Below are 18,512 nucleotides of genomic sequence, written 5' to 3'. Positions count from 1 at the left end.
CTTTGGAAAAGTGTAGATTTTGAGGGGATACGATCGAAAGCTGGGAATTTCCTCAGAGTTGCTCCCGCTCCAGTGCTATAAATTTGTGGCGGTGCAGCAGAAACACCATTTCCAGAAAAGTTATGGCGGAGGAGCAGGAGCAGATCTGAAGAGATTCCCAGCCAATGTGTTTACAATAATGAAGGGTTTAGATCATGTTCACATGGGTAGGCACAGAAGACGGGAGTGGGGGGAGGTGGGGAGTCACCACTCGAAGTTACAAAACAAGAGTTAGGTTAGGTACTTGGAAGTAATTCTTTTCAGAGAGTCAGTAACCTCTGGAATGTGTGGTGAGTGTGAGATTCGCTGTCAGCATTCCAAAGGGAGCTGGGTGAGTTAATGCGAGTGGACAGCATCTCCAGTTGTGCAGGATGAGCAGATTAACTGGGGCTGTGCCATCAGTTATCATGGTCCCCTGGAACTTGCTTTTTGCCTTTGGGGTCAGAGAGGAACTTCCCAAAGTTTTTTTTTCTAAATGGCCATTATGATATTTTCTCTTTTTTTGCCTTCCCCGGAAGATTGCTTGGCTCTGGGGGAGAGGGAGGGGGAATGGGTTTAATGTAGTGAGCAGCTTGCTCCTTGTTGGGATGGGACGGGCTTAATGTACCAACTGGTCTTTCCTGTCCCTTTTTGTTTGTTTATGTATAATGAAGGATTATTGCTGGTACTTTTGCTGCTCATAGCCCAGCTGGAATGGGATGAAAGACACATAACATTGCACTGCATTGTACCGACCAGCAAGACAGCAAAGAAGGTCAGGTGGTTGCATCTGCAGATGGTTCCACTTTCGGTATGCTCTGTTGTACACCCAAAATCGTTCCATTGGCTGATACTTGTGTTCCCTGCAATGGAAAGTTACTCGCTGAGAAGCCGTTCCTTGGTTTCAACATCACAGAAGCATTTGATAAAAATGATTCCTTTTATTACCATTTTGTTCAAATTCCCAGAAGACACATTTTGTAATGAACTTTTCCTAAAATGAAAAAGAATAACAATAATTCTTTACTACTCTTAATATAAATAGTTTCTTTTAACAGATTGAATAACGGAAAGTTAAAAAAAATGTTCTTACCGATGATGATTTGTTAAACACAATTGTCACAGGGTCTGTCAGATTATCAATGGTAATATTCCCCACTCGAATCCCAATTACATTATTTAAAATATTCTTCTGATATTTATTCTGTAAATGCATAAATATAGATAGTAACAGAATTTCTTTTGAAGAAAAAAAGAAGAAACGGAATGGGTACCAGCCAAGAAAGCCCAACCTACAGACCATGGGGCCAAAAGTGCCCCTTTCAATAAGGCCTGTCTCCACCGAAAATCGGCGGCCATGTTGCAGAGTGCGGTGGCCGCCGAATTTTGGTGGAATGGCCGCTGGTAGCCCAATTGCCCTCCCGAGTTTTCCCGGTGGTGCCCCGATCCACCCCTTACTGCTCCGCTGCTGCCGATCAGTGTCAAGCACGTCATCACCGTGCGCACTACTGATCTAACCCTCCCTGACGGCGATATTCCCCTCCGAAAACCTTCAGCCCGCCGCGCGGTGCCAAAACAAGCTTTCACTCAGTGGTCCAGTGAGGCTGTGGCCTTCTGCAGCGGTGTTGCAGCTTCCCTTAAAGGAGAGGGCTCACTGCCGCTGCCGCCTTGTTTTTTTTTGTCGGCTCACTTCGCCCGACAATTATGCCCTTGGGTTCAGCCGGGCCGCCAACAGGCAGCCTGGCACCCCCCTCCCCCTTGGGTGCCAGGCTGCTGGCCTGGCCGAAAGCCACCCTAGTGGCCCAATGGGCTGACGTCTATAAAGTGCGGAGGCTCTCCCCTTAAAGTGAAGGGGAGAGCCGTGGTGACACGGTGCTGTAATGACGTCATCGTGGCACTGAATACGTACCGCCCCAACTTTATGCCCCTCAGTTGCTATCACTGCCACATTTTTGCCTCTCAGGTCTAGTCACCGTCGCCCATAATGACCGAATTCCAGATGAAAACAAAAAAAAATAAAGAGCGGAATTTCCCGAAAGAATCGACCTGAACCACAGCTGTAGTCAAAACATCGAAATGGGGTGCGTGCACCCCGTTTCTGGAGAGGGGGGAAATTTTTACTCCGTCACACCTTCAAACATGGAAGTAGGCAGACTCCAGGCAGCTATTGTCATATATTCAAAGTATACTTGGGCTTTTGTTGGACAAAGCAGCATAGATTGGGAAGCAGATGTCTGAAAATGGGGGGAAGACGGGGCTAGTAATGTTGAATCCTTTGATCCTGTTTGAGGAGCATGCCTGTAAATTTAGGGCTTCGACTTAGAGGAGGAGGCAGGAGATGAATAAACAGGAGGCATAAACCCAGCTCAGAGTGGATACAACTACGCCTTCCTTTACACGCCATATTATTTACTGATACAAGTACCGACTCACATCCGTGCATACATTAGTAGGTTCATCCCAACTATTTGACAAAGGCTCCGTTTAATGTGTTGACCTGAGGTTATCTGCCTGACACATTTCCTCTTTTTGGGGGTGAAATTAGGCTCTGTAGCCCCTGTATTTTGGGCACTACTAGGCACCTTAAATTATGAAAATGGTGTTCGCAACGCGCGTGCACAATTCGAACAGGAAGTGCGATGGGCGCCATCTTCGTAAAGGGGTTTGTGTGCGCACACCTAATGCCCGTCGGCAGCAGGCAGAGTAGGCAGACCATGACTTCAATCAGCGGTAACGGTGACGTAACACCAGCGCTGCCATTTTGGAACTCTGCGCTCCAGCCTGTGCTCTCTTTTAAATTTTCACAGCTGAACATAAGAACATAAGAAATAGCAGGAGTAGGCCATATGGCCCCTCGAGTCTGCTCCTCTATTTAATACGATCATGGCTGATCCGCTCATGGACTCAGGTTCACATCCCTGCCCGCTCCCCATACCCCCTTATTTGTTAAGAAACTGTCTATCTCTGTCTTAAATTTATTCAATGTCCCCGCTTCCATAGCTCTCTGAGGCAGTGAGTTCCACAGATTTACAACCTCTGAGAAAATAAATTTCTCCTCATCTCAGTTTTAAATGGGCGGCCCCTTATTCTAAGATTATGCGCTCTAGTTCTAGTGTCCCCCATCAGTGGAAGTATTCTCTCTGCATCCACTTTGTCAAGTCCCCTCATAATCCTGTACATTTCGATAAGATCACTTCTCAATCTTCTGAATTCCAATGAGTAGAGGCCCAACCTACTCAACCTTTCCTCATAGGTCAACCCCCTCATCCCTGGAATCAACCTAGTGAACCTTCTCTGAACTGTCTCCAAAGCAAGTATATCCTTTCAAAAATATGGAAACAAAAACTGCACGCAGTATTTCAGGTGTGGCCTCACCAATACCTTATATAGCTGTAGCAAGACTTCCCTGCTTTTATATTCCATCCCCTTTGCAATAAAAGCCAAGATACCATTGGCCTTCCTGATCACTTGCTGTACCTGCATACTATCCTTTTGTGTTTCATGCACAAGTACCCCCAGGTCCCGCTGTACTGCGGCACTTTGCAATCTTTGTCCATTTAAATAATAACTTGCTCTTTGAGCTCATTAATATAGATTGCAAATAGTTGGGGTCCTAGCACTGATCCCTGCAGTATCCTACTAGTTACTGGTTGCCAACCTGAGCATGAATCATTTATCCCAACTCTCTCTTTTCTGTTCGTTAGCTAATCCTCTATCCATGCTAATATATTACCCCAACCCCGTGAACTTTTATCTTGTGCAGTAACCTTTTATGTGACACCTTGTCAAATGCCTTCTGGAAGTCCAAATACACCACATCCACTGGTTCCCCTTTATCCATCCTGTTCCAGAAAATTTGTCAAACATGACTTCTCTTTCATAAATCCATGCTGACTCTGCCTGACCGAATTATGCTTTTCCAAATGTCCTGCTACTGCTTCTTTAATAATGGACTCCAACATTTTCCCAACCACAGATGTTAGGCTAACTGTCTATAATTTCCTGCTTTTGTCTGCCTCCTTTTTCAAATAGGGGTGTTACATTTGCAGTTTTCCAATCTGCTGGGATCTCCCCAGAATCCAGGGAATTTTGGTAACTTACAACCAATGCATCCACTATCTCTGCCGTTTCTTCTCTTAAGACCCTGGGATGCAAGCCATCAGGTCCAGGGGATTTATCTGCCTTTAGTCCCATTATCTTACTGAGTACCACCTCCTTAGTGATTGTGATTGTGGTAAGTTCCTCCTCCCCCCCATAGCCCCTTGACTATCCACTGTTGGGAAAAGTTTAGAGGCGCAAGGCAAGGTTAGAATACTTAATGAGCACTTTGTATCGGTGTTTATTAAGGAAGAGGATGCTAACAAAATATCGGTAGAAGCGGAGGTGGTATAGGTAATGCATGGGGTGAAAATTGATAGTCAGCCTTTTCAGTATATCCTGCCTATGATTAGAGTGGAGAAGTCGCCTGGTCCGGATGGCTTGCATCCCAGGTTGCTAAGGGGAGTGGGGGTGGAGATAGCGGAAGGGCTTGTTATAATATTCCAATCTTCCCTAGATGCGGGGGAGGTGCTCGAGGATTGGAAAGTGGCAAATGTGACTCGCTTGTTCAAGAAAGTATATAAGGACATACCTAATAACTGCAGGTAGGTCAGTTTAACATCAGTGGTGGGTAAGGTTTTAGAAACAATAATCAGGGAAAAAATTAACTGGCACTTGGAGAGGTTTAAGTTAATTACGGAGAGCCAGCACAAATTTGTAAAGGCAGATCATGTTTGATTAATCTAATTTAATTTTTCGATGAAGTAACAGAGAGGGTTGATGCAGTGGATGTTTTCTACATGGATTTTAGGAAGGCATTTGACAAAGTGTCATATTAACGGCTGGTTAACAACATTGAGGCTCATGGAATAGGAGGGTCAGTGTCAGCTTGGATAAGAAATTGGTTAAGGACAGAAAACAGCACGTCGCAGTGAATGGTTGTTTTTCAGACTGGAGGACGGTGGACAGTAGTGGTCCCAGGGGTCAGTGCTAGGACCACAGCTTTTTTTGATATATAGAAATGACTTGGATTTTGGAATACAGGGTAACATTTCAAAATTTGTTGATGATACCAAACTTGGAGGTGTGGCAAATAGTGAGGATAATACCAATCGACTGTAACAAGACATAGATAGGCTGGCAGAAATGTGAGGTAATGCATTTTTGCAGAAGGGATAGGGAGAGGCAATATAGACTTAATGGCACAATTCTAAAGAGTGTGCAGGACAGAGGGATCTGGGGGTTCATTCAAGGTGGTAGGACATATTGAGAGAGTAGTTAGCAAAGCATATGGGATCCTGTGCTTTATAAATAGAGGTATTGAGTACAAAAGCAGCGAAGTGAAGCTGAATCTTTATAAAGCTCTGGTTAGGCCACAACTGGAGTATTATGTCCAGTTCTGGTCACCGTACTTTAAGAAGGTTGTGAAGGTCCTTGAGAGGGTGCAGAGCAAATTCACCAGAATGGTTCCAGGGATGAAAGATTTTAGCTACAGGGTTAGGTTGGAGAAGCTGGGCTTGAGGAGAGATTTGATAGAGGTGTACAAGATTATGACAGGTTTAGATGAAGTAGACAAAGAAAAGCTGTTCCCATTAGCTGATGGTACAAGGACTAGAGGACACAGATTTAAAGTTTTGGGCAAGATATACAGGGGGGATGTGAGGAAGAACTTTTTTACGCAGCGAGTGGTAATGACCTGGAACTCGCTGCCTACGAGGAAATTGGATAGACACTTGAGCAAAATAAACTAGCAGTGCTGCGGGGATAGAGCGGTGAGAATGGGACTGACTGGATTGCTCCTCGGAGAGCCGTCATCAACTCGATGGACCAAATGACCTCCTTCTGTGCCGTATTGACTCTATGAATCTATGGGGCCGAAATTGTCCTGCGCAGGGTTTGGGGCGGTCAATTCGAATTAACTAATATTTTAGCGCCGGAGTGGGAAGTGCCATCTTCGGCCCAGAATTCGCCTCTTTGACTAAAATAACGTTGGTTGCGGTAACGGGGTGTTCGTGCGGCACTAGCAGGTGTGATGTTCAGCACTGCACTCAGCACATCAGCAGTGCACTGATGACGTCAATGCAACACGGACGTGCTGGGTCAGGCTGACAGGTCACAATGTCCCTCCTGTTTTTTTAAAGGGGAGGTCCACTGCGAACTCTACAGCCTCTTTAGTGGCGCCCACTGGGCCACTAGGGAGGGTGCCAGCCGGGCCAGTGGCCTGGCACCCAATGGGGGAACCAGTCTGCATGTTGGTGGCCCGGCCACACCAGCGGCCGCCATTGTTGGGCCGACTGAAAAGTCGGTCAACAGAAAAAGGATGGCGGCCGCTGGGCTACCACCTCCCCTTTAAGTGTGAATGGGGAGCCCCAGCCACCTGAGCTTCTCGCCCAAGAAGCTGTCGGTGGCATCACCCCACGCCGACCTCGTGTCCCCGGGGCAATTTTCCCCGAGGGGCACAAAGGGGTCGGCGCGGAGCGACAAGGGGTCAGTGTGCTAATCGCGGGATGCAGAGCAAACCATTTTTGGCTGGTGAAGCCACGGGGCAATTCCAATGGGGGGGACGCACTGTCTGCCATGCCTGGGCGAAATCCGGTTAGCGCCTCCTGAAGGAGTTAACGGGCCTTTCTGAGAGGGGCAATCTCGGCCCCATGACTCTATATTTGATTTTAGGAAATTCTTTTATCTGATGGAAACCTAAAGCTTGGGTCTGTTACTCCCTGTTGTCCATGGGGAAGGTGATGTAACTTACTGCTCTAGCAATCAATGTACCAGTCACCTGTTTTATGGAGTGATGAACTGCAGACTGACTGATATATTTGGTGCCAGGAGAGATCCTGAGGTGGTAATGTTTTATGAACATTTTTAAATGCAGATTGTAATTCTGCCCCATTTTTCCCCCCAGTATAGTTTTCCCTCTGCACACACATGTTATCCTCCTCAGCCAAGAAGGACTAACAAAGCAAGGGAATACACATTAAATGGTAGAGCACCTTGAAGTGCAGGTTCACAGATCCTGAAGATAGCAGGCCAGATAGATAAGGTGGTTAAGAAGGCATACAGAATACTTGCCTTTATTAGCTGTAACCTAGAGGGCTACGGACCAAGAACTGGAAAGTGGGATTAGGCTGGATAGCTCTTTGTGTCAGCCGGCATGGACACGATGGGCCGAAATGGCCTCATTCAGCGCTGTAAATTTCTATGATTATATAATTCTAGCATACCGGTGAGTCCATGGTCAATCCATCAACTCGGCACAGCAAGAGTTAAACAATAATGTGTACAAATAGCTAAAAATATCTCATCAGATAAAGTGCTCCATGAGTAGCATGCAGAAAGTGACATAATTATAAGTAGGGTTAAATATTCTTACTGCCATTTGATAAAATCCATCTTCCCATTTCACACAGAAAAGAGTAACTGTGATTCTAATTACGTTACCTGGAACAGTGATGTATTCTTGTATATAGTAAAAATGATTCGAGATGTAGTTGTATTAAAGTGGTTACTACTGTTGTGTAGGAGTGTTGGTGGCAGTTCGATCTTAATCGCTGGGTCCAAGGTAGAGAGATTCCTCTGCGTTTTATGTTTAAGAATAAAAATATAAATTAATTGGTTATCTGGTTACAATTTGAAATTACATTTCACTTCTTACATTTAGGAGTAACATGCTCAAAGCGTCTGGTTGGGTGAAAGTGGTTACCTTTAGTGGGAAATCTGGACATTTGCTGTGAGGATTATTTATCGCTACTGGTCGTAACCACCACATCAAAATATAGTAACAGGGGCCTGGGACCAGACAAATGATCACAGCCATCAGATAAGGAAGAGTGGAAAGCTTAAGCAATAATTGGAAGTTGGGTCACAACATCGGAAGTATAATTGTTGGGATCACCCCAAAGCCATTTGAACTCACTGCTGGAATTCTTCTCTGCTATGAATAGGATTAAACTTCAGTGCTACACAAGAAAACTTCTGGAGAATTTTAACCTAATTTGCACAGTGGAAAATTAATGCAAAAGGGCCGCCCGTTTTACACTCCACTGTATTTTACTTTCTATTAAAGTGTGTAAAATCGTTGGTGATCTGCTGGGTTTCTCAGTGCCACAACCACACCCCACCCCACCCCCAGCTCCTCCTACCCCCAAGCCCCACCTCACCCCGTGAATATCAGGGCTGTTAATTCAGGATGATTCATTTTCTTAACAAGAAATGAGAAGAGAAGTGCATGTGCGGGGCAGAGCATCATTATCATAGGCGGTCCCTCGAACCAGGATGTCTTGCTTCCACATGAGTTCACAGATGTTTCAATGAAGGACCCGATATTCCAGTCCTGAACTCCAATTGAAGGGGTGGAAGTTGCCTGTGCGTGGATTTTTTAATGTGTGGTGACCGTTGCACAACAGCCATCGCACGGGCTTGACAAAGATAGGCCTTTATCCAGTGGCGTGGGTTAACCAGGATGATTGGAGACCTGCTCTGCTGCACAGATCTAGTGAGCACACACTAGTGTGGGCTGGCCCATCCTACCCCGTGGCCCTCGGCTCTTCTGGGCCCCATGCCCTCATTTTCCACACCTCCGCCAAGATCTCTCACCATTCCTCCGCCGCAAACATTCGCCGCACCTCCGCCACAATCTCTCACCGCACCTCTACATTAAACATTCATCAAACCTCCGCCATGATCTCTCACCGCACCTCTGCCCCAACCTTTCGGCTCCTCCGCTGTACCTGGGCCCCACTGATATTCTGGTCTCCATATCACACTTGTAGCACTGTGCACAGTTCTGATCTCCATAGAGCAGAAAGCAAGTGAACATCATACATTCAAATTATTAGCAATAACAAAAGCAAGATATTGCAGTACTGAGAAGAGAGATACATCACAGCATGGCCGGGCAGATAATCCTCCTGCCACAAGTCCTCTAACTGGGCCACAAGTGACATTGTCCACACTTCCAACTGACACCACAAGAATCCCAACAGACTCACCGTATCTGGATTAGGAAACTCGACTCCTGTGAAATTTTCAGTGTTTATTTTTAGAATGTAAAATGCTATATATTCTGTTTCGCCAACTTCACTTTCCCCTTCGAAATGTATCTCCATGAATATATTTTCCAGATATGAGATGATTGAAGATCTATAAAAGAACGACAATGCAAGAATATTACTGACTGGGAAATAGCTAACAATAGAGGGTAAGGGTTAATTTGCTGAGTGTGTGTTAATCAGGATTAATGATGTTTTATGGTGCAGTGGCCTGAGGCCTACAATGCACCCAAGGGTGCCTGAGCACGGGGTGGGTGGGGAAGGCGCAAGTGGAAAGAGGCTGAAGCTTGTGCACTAGGGCGCTAGGCTCATTAGGCCTCTGTCTTTAATGTAAATATGGCAGCTGACCCATAATGCAGCTGGAGCTTCAGTTACTCATTAGGAACAGATGCTGAACGCGAGGTTACATTCCCGATTAAAATAAGTTCTCACAACTTACTGCCAGCTGGCCCAAACACCCCGGATCTGCCCACTGCCTTGTGCACCTTCCGGGTGGCCAGACAATTGCCTGGTGAAACACAGACGGTGCTCGATAATGCGCTCCCTGTATGTCGAGAGATACTCACTTGGAGTGAGACAAAGTTATGTAAATTAACTGACCGGGAATTAGCTGGTGAGGTCAGCACATTTGTGCACAGGCACTGAGTGACTTTATCAGTGCCATTAAGTTTACTCACGTTAACCATAACAAAAGGCGCATAAATGATGGAATGTACAGTTCTGAGTAGGAGAAAGGAGATCTCAGAAAGTCAACTTATTCAAGAAAGCTCCACATTATTGCAGACAGTCGGAGGCAATGGCAAAATCCCACCAGAGGAGGCCACCCACTGATAACAGCAGCTTCAGCAAATGTAGGATGGCACTGTGCAGAGGGTGAATACATGTCTCCCACTCACTGCACTTGGAAGGATTGCAGATTTGATCACCAATGTGATTAATGAGAGTAACTAAATTATCTTACATAGAAACATAGAAAATAGGTGCAGGAGTAGGCCAATCGGCCCTTCGAGCCTGCAACACCATTCAATAAGAACATGGCTGATCGTTCACCTCAGTACAACTTTCCTACTTTCTTTCCATACCTCTTGATCCCTTTAGCCATAAGGGCCATATCTAACTCCCTCTTGAATATATCCAATGAACTGGCATCAACAATTCTTTGCGGTAGGGAATTCCACAGGTTAACAACTCTCTGAGTGAAGACGTTTCTCCTCATCTCAGTCCTAAATGGCTTACCCCTCATTCTTAGACTACGTCCCCTGGTTCTGGACTTGCCCAACATCGGGAACATTCTTCCTGCATCTAACCTGTCCAATCCCGTCAGAATTTTATATGTTTCTATGAGATCCCCTCTCATCCTAATAAACTCCAGTGAATAAAGGCCCAGTCGATCCAGTCTCTCCTCATATGTCAGTCCTGCCATCCTGGGAATCAGTCTGGTGAACCTTCGCTGCATTCTCTCAATAGCAAGAAGGTCTTTTCTCAGATTAGGAGACCAAAACTGAGCATAATATTCCAGGTGAGGCCTCACCAAGGCCCTGTACAACTGCAGTAAGACCTCCCTGCTCCTATACTCAAATCCCCTAGCTATGACGGCCAATATATCATTTGCCTTCTTCATCGCCTGCTGTACCTGCATGCCAACTTTCAATGACTGATGAACCATGACACCCAGGTCTCATTGCACCTCCCCTTTACCTAATCTGCTGCCATTCAGATAATATTCTGCCTTTGTGTTTTTGCCTCCAAAGTGGATAACCTCACATTTATCAACCTTGTACTGCATCTGCCATGCGTTTGCCCACTCACCTAACCTGTCCAAGTCACCCTGCAGCCTATTAGCGTCCTCCTCACAGCTCACACCACCACCCAGTTTGGTGTCATCAGCAAACTTGGAGATATTACACTCAATTCCTTCATCTAAATCATTAACGTATATTGTAAATAGCTGGGGTCCCAGCAGAGCCCTGCGGCACCCCACTAGTCACTGCCTGCCATTATGAAAAGAATCTGTTTATCCTGACTCTCTGCTTCCTGTCTGCCAACTAGTTCTCTAACCACATGAGTACATTACCCCCAATACCATGTGCTTTAATTTTGCACACCAATCTCTTGTGTGGGACCTCATCAAAAGCCTTTTGAAAGTCCAAATACACCACATCCACTGGTTCTCCCTTGTCCACTCAACCAGTTACATCCTCAAAAATTTATAGATTTGTCAAGCATGATTTCCCTTTCATAAATCCATGCTGACTTGTACCGATCCTGTCACTGCTTTCCAAATGCGCTGCTATTTCATCTTTAATAATTGATTCCAATATTTTCCACACTACTGATGTCAGGCTAACAGGTCTATAATTACCCGTTTTCTCTTTCCCTCCTTTTTTAAAAAGTGCTGTTACATTAGCTATCCTCCAGTCCATAGGAACTGATCCAGAGTCAATCGACTGTTGGAAAATGATCACCAATGCATCCACTATTTCCAGGGCCACTTCCTTAAGTACTCTGGGATGCAGACTATCAGGCCCCGTGGATTTATCGGCCTTCAATCCCATCAATTTCCCTAACACAATTTCCCACTAAATAAGGATTCCTTCAGTTCCTTCTTCTCACTAGACCCTCGGTCTCCTAATATTTCCGGAAGGTTATTTGTGTCTTCCTTCGTGAAGACAGAACCAAAGTATTTGTTCAACTGGTCGGCCATTTCTTTGTTCCCCATTATAAATTCACCTGAATCTGACTGCAAGGGACCTACGTTTGTCTTCACTAATCATTTTCTCTTCACATATCTATAGAAGCTTTTGCAGTCAATTTTTATGTTCCCAGCAATCTTCCTCTCATACTCTATTTTCCCCCTTCTAATTAAACCCTTTGTCCTCCTCTGCTGAATTATAACATTCTCCCAGTCCTCAGGTGTGCTGCTTTTTCTGGCCAAATTATATGCCTCTTCCTTGGATTTAACACTATCCTTAATTTCCCTTGTTAGCCACAGTTGAGCCACCTTCCCCGTCTTATTTTTACTCCAGACAGGGATGTACAATTGTTGAAGTTCATCCATGTGATCTTTAAATGTTTGCCATTACCTATCAAACCTTTAAGTATCATTCGCCAGTCTATTCTAGCCCATTCACGTCTCATACCATCGAAGTTACCTTTCCTTAAGTTCAGGACCCTAGGCTCTCTGAATTAATTGTGTCATTCTCCATCTTAATGAAGAATTCTACCATATTATGGTCACTCTTCTCCAAGGGGCCTCGCACAACAAGATTGCTAATTAGTCCTTTCTCATTACACTTCACCCAGTCTAGGATGGCCAGCCCTCTAGTTGGTTCCTCGACATATTGGTCTAGAAAACCATCCCTAAAACACTCCAGGAAATCCTCCTCCACTGCATTGCTACCAGTTTGGTTAGCCCAATCTATATGAAGATTAAAGTCGCCCATGATAACTGCTGTACCTTTATTGCATCCCTAATTTCTTGTTTGATGCTGTCCCCAACCTCACTACTACTGTTTGGTGGTCTGTACACAACTCCCACGAGCGTTTTCTGCCCTTTGGTATTCCGCAGCTCTATCCATACCGATTCCACAGCATCCAGCTGTTCACTTTCTAATGTCAGAAGCTGAATCCTTCAGAATTTTGAAGAAACTTTTGAATTAGATGCAGTTGGGAAGTGTTTTCAGTGAACTCTCTATTCAATGTCACCTCCTTGGAGTAACCTCGCTCACCATTGACAGATCGCTTCCATCTCAACCTCACCTGCCATCTATACCAGCAGCATCGGTGGCCTTGAAAAATTCTCACCTTGGTCCTCAGAATCCCACCATGATCAGCCCCAACATCACTAAACACACCTGCATCTCCACCAACAACAACCTTCTTCACAATTAATTGATGCTGCACAGGATCCAGAGCATCAGCACCTGACCACATTGCTGCCCGGGAGGCTAGGAATGGCCTCCCATGGCCACATTTACTTCACTTGATGCTGTGCACCCTGGTTGCCACATGATGCACTAGGTTGGCACCACTCCACACCTGCTCCATAAAGCATCACTGCATTGCCCAAGCCATTCCTTTCATACTCATCACCTTTGTGGGGAGTACCCATATGTCTCACCATTCACTACTACTCACTAAGCAAGGTAGGTTGGTGTGAGTAAGGATGTGCAGGGGTAGAGTAGGAAAGGCAGGGTGATGGGGATGTGATGAGTGACACAGTAGGATGCGATTGATTGTGGCTTTACAGTAACATTTCGTGATCTGCTGAGATCATTGAAAGTTTTGCACCACTGCAGCCAGGTAGTCCTGATGATATCCCTGCTTCTGCCCTTCTGTGCATTGTGCAAGTAGGCTGTGTTGATGTCCTGGGGAGGTCTCTTCCTCCCATTGGAAGAGAAGAGTGCTGTGACTATCTCCATAAGCATCTGGAGGGAGTGATGTGAGTGTCTGGGTGCAGCCGTGCACCTCTGTGCAGTGCTTGTCAGTGTTTGCAGCAGCTCAATGCTTCAGAACACTGACCGAAGAATTGTGAAAATCAATGTGGACATGGTCCCTTTAAGGAAACCGGCTAATGAAGTGTCATCAAATGACATCATCAGACCCGCTTCCTGTTAATTGTCTGAGAAACTCGCAGGGCAGGCTTAACAAGCCCAATCTAGGGAAAATTGCTTCAAGAGAGTGGGATGGAGCCAGGAGCGGGTTTCCCACACACCACCGAAGATTATGAAGACTGTTGGAGGCACATGCAGACTTAAAGGAAAATAATACAGATCAGTGCCCATTGCAGCTGTGTTGCTTCGAGTACCAGCTGCTGTCCTACAAGGGATTTATATTCCCCTTGATGTGTTGCTGTTTATCTTTGGTCAGCTTGCATAGGTCTCTTTAAATGGCAGTGTTGTGTAACATGCAACATACGATAATTATTCTGCACACTCAATCGGGCCCTTAGGCGTGGGAACTCCAGAGTGGTTTAAACATTGGAAATGATGGTTTAACAACCCAAAGGCTTGGGCTGTGATAGTTCCATTTCAGGAATATGTGTCACTTGCAGCATTGTCTTGAAGTGTGGGGGCCTCTGGCCATGCATGCAATTACATAGAATAGAAGCAATTTTAGGAGTATTTGCATAATTTAGTGACCACTCTATTAATCCAATACAGAAACTTGCTAGTTTAACATTTTATATCAATTTTAAATAAATTAGCTGATGACAAAATAAGGAATACATACCCTAATTTGTTGTAAATAGGAATTCTCTAATATCGGTCACAACGAGAGTTGGAATAGTATTTTCATATATTATGTTAGAGGGAGGCCAGGTATCTCCTTAAGACTGGGAGCCTAGCACAGCAGCAGACTGGCAATTTTGGGGAAGGTCAGGAAAACATTAGGCATTATTTGATACATAGACAATTCAAGAAAGATGGCTTATTTCTGTTATATATCAAAAATTGATTGTGTTTTGAGACTGACAATGCATTCTAGAAGAATGGTTACCTACCTGGTCGAAATTTGACCAAGACATCTCTGCATGAGACTGGTCACTTTTGTAACTGCACCTAAAGGTGATTCATTTCCATCTCTAACAGTCAGGCTGTGCTGCAAATCAGAACAAGACTGTTTCCAACCTAAATGGAGAAGGAGAGGATATAATAAAGAGGTCAATACAAATAAGCTCGAGTCCATTGAAATCCTTACTGAAAAGCTGAAGCAAACGCCCCAGAGCATGGCCCCAATGTAACTCTAACCCTAACCCTAACCCCCCCGTGACCCACTTCAATCAGGCAACTTTCCTTCCCTTCTGATTGCTGCTCCCAGCTCCACCCCACTTTCCCACCCCCGCTTCAATCCAGGAACTTGCCCTCCCTTCCGAATGTTGGTCCAAGCATCCCCCCACCCCCCCCACACCCCCTTCAATCCGGGAACTTTCCCAATTGCCGGGGTCGGCCCCAACTCTATCCAGCTGTGATCTTGTGCCACTGGCTTTGCTGCCAGGCAGCCAGCAAGCCTGGAACTCCGGCCGGCTTCCAGGCGGGAAACGAAATAAAAATATGATAATGAGGCTCTGAGGTTAATTTTGGAAGGACTGCCATGTTCTCGGAACTTCCAGGTTCCCTCCCCAATACCGCATTACCCCACTCCCTCCCCACCTCCCAGTAAATATCGGGGCCCACGTCTCTGGATTATTGCTCCAGTAACATAATCCACATCCCAAATCTGCTCCAAAATAGGTGGCAATTCAGAGGAGAATCCAACCCCAACCCCTTCCAAATCAAACTAACCAACAGTGATCTGAGTGAGCCAAACATTCTGCGATTTATCTGCTACTCCCCAGCATCCTGCTGCAATTTTCTGCCAGAACGGTTTTTTAAAGGCTGCACTGTAATTCCCAAGCACCCCAGCACATTGCTCCCGGTTCAATGGGATTTACACCACTGAATCCTTCAATGGATGAGCAAGTAAGCTGAGCCAAAATCTCTGGTGCAACTCATCTCACATTGGCACAAATGCTGCACAACTCAACGTGTGGTAATTAAGGGCCTCTGTAAACACAGCTATGTACCCTGAAATATTTCCGTTATGGTTATTGATATTAGTTTTATTGTTGAAACCAATAGAAAGTTGTCTATTTAAACTGCTTTTAGTTTAGATTTACATTTTCCAGAACTGAATGACAGATTAAATAAAAACATTTATTTACCTGGTGAAGAGGAGATACTGGTTGTTGATTCCTAAAGTAGAAATTTACAACATCAGATAATTTTTCAATGAAGTAGGTTATTCTAATCACTTGTAAGTGAAATGTGTTAATTCTATCTTACCGGGTATGTTTCACAAGGGATGTGTGCCTCTGGTGTAGTGACACTGACATTAGTGGAATGGTTACTCCATGTTGTAACTTTAATTAGATCATCATTTTGTCCAAAGTCAATGTCAAAAATGTCCTGTAAAGAAACACAATACAAATATTACAACAAATGCTTCTAAAATAAAGACTCAAACAGCATATCTTTTGAGCTTGGTAAATAGTACTGTTTAATTTCTTATCCCTATGACAACAGGTACAGAATACTGAGGGCCAGTCTTTGCTACACTCACACCAATTAACATTTCAGTCATAAAAACAGGCTGTGTGTGCTTGGGTGACATTCTGGGAGGGGATGTTGGAATAAGTCATCAGTTGTGTATCAATGGGCAGATGAGGTCATTGGGTGGACATACTGGACTTGGTCATCTCCCACTGTGGGCTTCAGGGGTGTTGTGTTGCCTGCCTCCTCTGCTCAGGTGGCACTGATCGCAGGGGCATTGCTGGTGTTTATATCATGTGTACCTCCAGAAGGCAGCTTGGCATTTTCCCAAAACATAAAAATATGAAAAATATTGAGCTAACCTCCCCCTTCATTTTTCCCTTTACCAGGGTAAATGGGCAGAGTGGGGTCTGTTACCCAAGTAAGAGTTCTGTACACAAATGCATGCAGCATAAGGAATAAAACAAGCAAATTCGAAGCTCAAAGGGTATGATGTAGCAGCCATTACAGAGTCCTGACTGGAAGCTGGGTATGACTGGGAACTAAACATCCCAGGCTGTAAGGGCTTTAGAAAGGACAGGGAAATTGCGAAAGAAGGAGTAGCAATATTGAAAAAAGATTATTACAGCAGTTGAAGGAAGGAAAGAAGGGATATCAGTAAGGGTGAGCAGGCAACGGAAACATTTTGGGGAGAATGAAGAAACAGCAAAGGATGCCAGACTCGCGTGGGAGTTGTTCACAGACCGCCTGATAATAATGATACAGAAGTGGGATCCATAAGTACGGAGATCAGAGAAGCTTATAACCAAAGCAAAGCGGTTATAATGGGAGATTCTAATTTTCACGTAGACTGGGAGAAGCAGAACAGCACAAGTTGTAAAGGCAGTGACTTTCTAGAGGGTATTCAGGACAGATTTCGGGAATAATATGTTTTAGTAGCGAGAAGGGAACAGGCCATACTGGAGTTAGTGATGACTAGCGAGCCAGGTCTAGCAAGGAATCTGACAGTAAGGCAATATCTTGTGAACAGTGACCATAACATGATCAAATTTGATATAAAATTTGAGAGGAAGAAGGGAGAGTCACAAACTAAGGTAGTAAATTTAAGTGAGGCTGATTTTGACAGAATGAGGCAATAAACTGACCACAGTAACCTGGGCTAATGGTTAATGGGAAAACAACAAATGTTGGTAGGATTAATAAACAATCTCATCGTAAAGGATCCCCTTGGAATGAGTGATCATAGCATGGTTGAATTTCAAATTCAAATGGAGAGCGAGAAAGTTGGATCTCAATCCAGCGTACTAAGCTCAAATAAAGGAGACTACAAAGGTATAAGGGCAGAGTTGGCTAAAGTGGACTGGAAAAATAGATTAAAGTGTAGGACGGTTGATGTACAGTGGTGTACATTTAAGGAGATGTTTCATAACTCTCAAGAAAAATATATTCCAGTGAGGAGGAAAGGGTGTAAAAGAAAAGATAGCCATCCGTGGCTAACTAAAGAAATAAAGGATGGTATCCAATTAAAAACAAGCGCATACAAAGTGGCCAAAACTAGTGGGAGGACAGAAGATTGGGAAGCTTTTAAAAGCCAGCAAAGAATAACTAAAAAAATGATTATGAAAGGGAAGATAGACTATGAAAGAAAACTAGCACGAAATATAAAAACAGATGGCAAGAGTTTCTACAGGGATATAAAAAGGAAAAGAGTGGCTAAAGTAAACTTTGGTCCCTTAGAGAACGAGACAGGGGAATTAGTGATGGGGAACACGGAGATGGCAGAAACTCTGAACAAATATTTTGTATCAATCTTTACAGTAGAGGACACTAAAAATATCCAAACAGTGGATAGTCAAGCGGTTATAAAGGGCGAGGAACTTAACACAATCACAATCACTAAGGAGGTGGTACTCAGTAAAATAATGAGGTGAAAGGCGGATAAATCCCCTGGACCTGGTGGCTTGCATCCTTGGGTCTTAAAAGAAGTAGCGGCAGAGATAGTGGATGCGTGGTTGTAATTTACCAAAATTCCCTGGATTCTGGGGAGGTCCCAGCAGATTAGAAAACTGCAAATGTAACACCACTATTTAAAAAAGGAGGCAGACAAAAAGCAGGAAACTATAGACCAGTTAGCCTAACATCTGTGGTTGGGAAAATGTTGGAGTATATTATTAAAGAAGCAGTAGCAAGACATTTGGAAAAGCATAATTCAGTCAGGCAGAGTCAGCATGGATTTATAAAGGGGAAAGTCATGTTTGACAAATTTGCTGGAATTCTTTGAGAATGTAATGAACAGGGTGGATAAAGGGGAACCAGTGGATGTGGTGTATTTGGACTTCCAGAAGGCATTTGACAAGGTGCCACATGAAAGGTT

General features: G+C 44.5%; 2 long non-coding RNA genes across 2 annotated transcripts in view; both read right to left on the bottom strand.

Moving 5' to 3' along the window:
* Positions 1-733: 733 nt before the first annotated feature.
* LOC139278240 (uncharacterized) lies at positions 734-1,222 on the bottom strand. Its single transcript, XR_011596220.1, has 3 exons — positions 1,112-1,222; positions 967-1,012; positions 734-881 (listed from the first exon to the last, which is right to left on the bottom strand). It is a non-coding gene; the product is annotated as an uncharacterized lncRNA (long non-coding RNA).
* Positions 1,223-15,936: 14,714 nt separating this feature from the next.
* Positions 15,937-18,512, bottom strand: part of LOC139278239 (uncharacterized) — a 45,636-nt gene continuing 43,060 nt past the window's right edge. Inside the window, exon 3 of the long non-coding RNA XR_011596219.1 lies at positions 15,937-16,054. This is a non-coding gene — a long non-coding RNA (uncharacterized lncRNA). The remainder of the gene's footprint in view (positions 16,055-18,512) is intronic.

The sequence above is a fragment of the Pristiophorus japonicus genome, chromosome 13 (assembly GCF_044704955.1).
Source record: "Pristiophorus japonicus isolate sPriJap1 chromosome 13, sPriJap1.hap1, whole genome shotgun sequence".
Lineage (NCBI taxonomy): Eukaryota > Metazoa > Chordata > Chondrichthyes > Pristiophoridae > Pristiophorus > Pristiophorus japonicus.
Note: the sequence above shows the minus strand (reverse complement) of the source record. Positions and strands in the feature narration are given on the sequence as shown.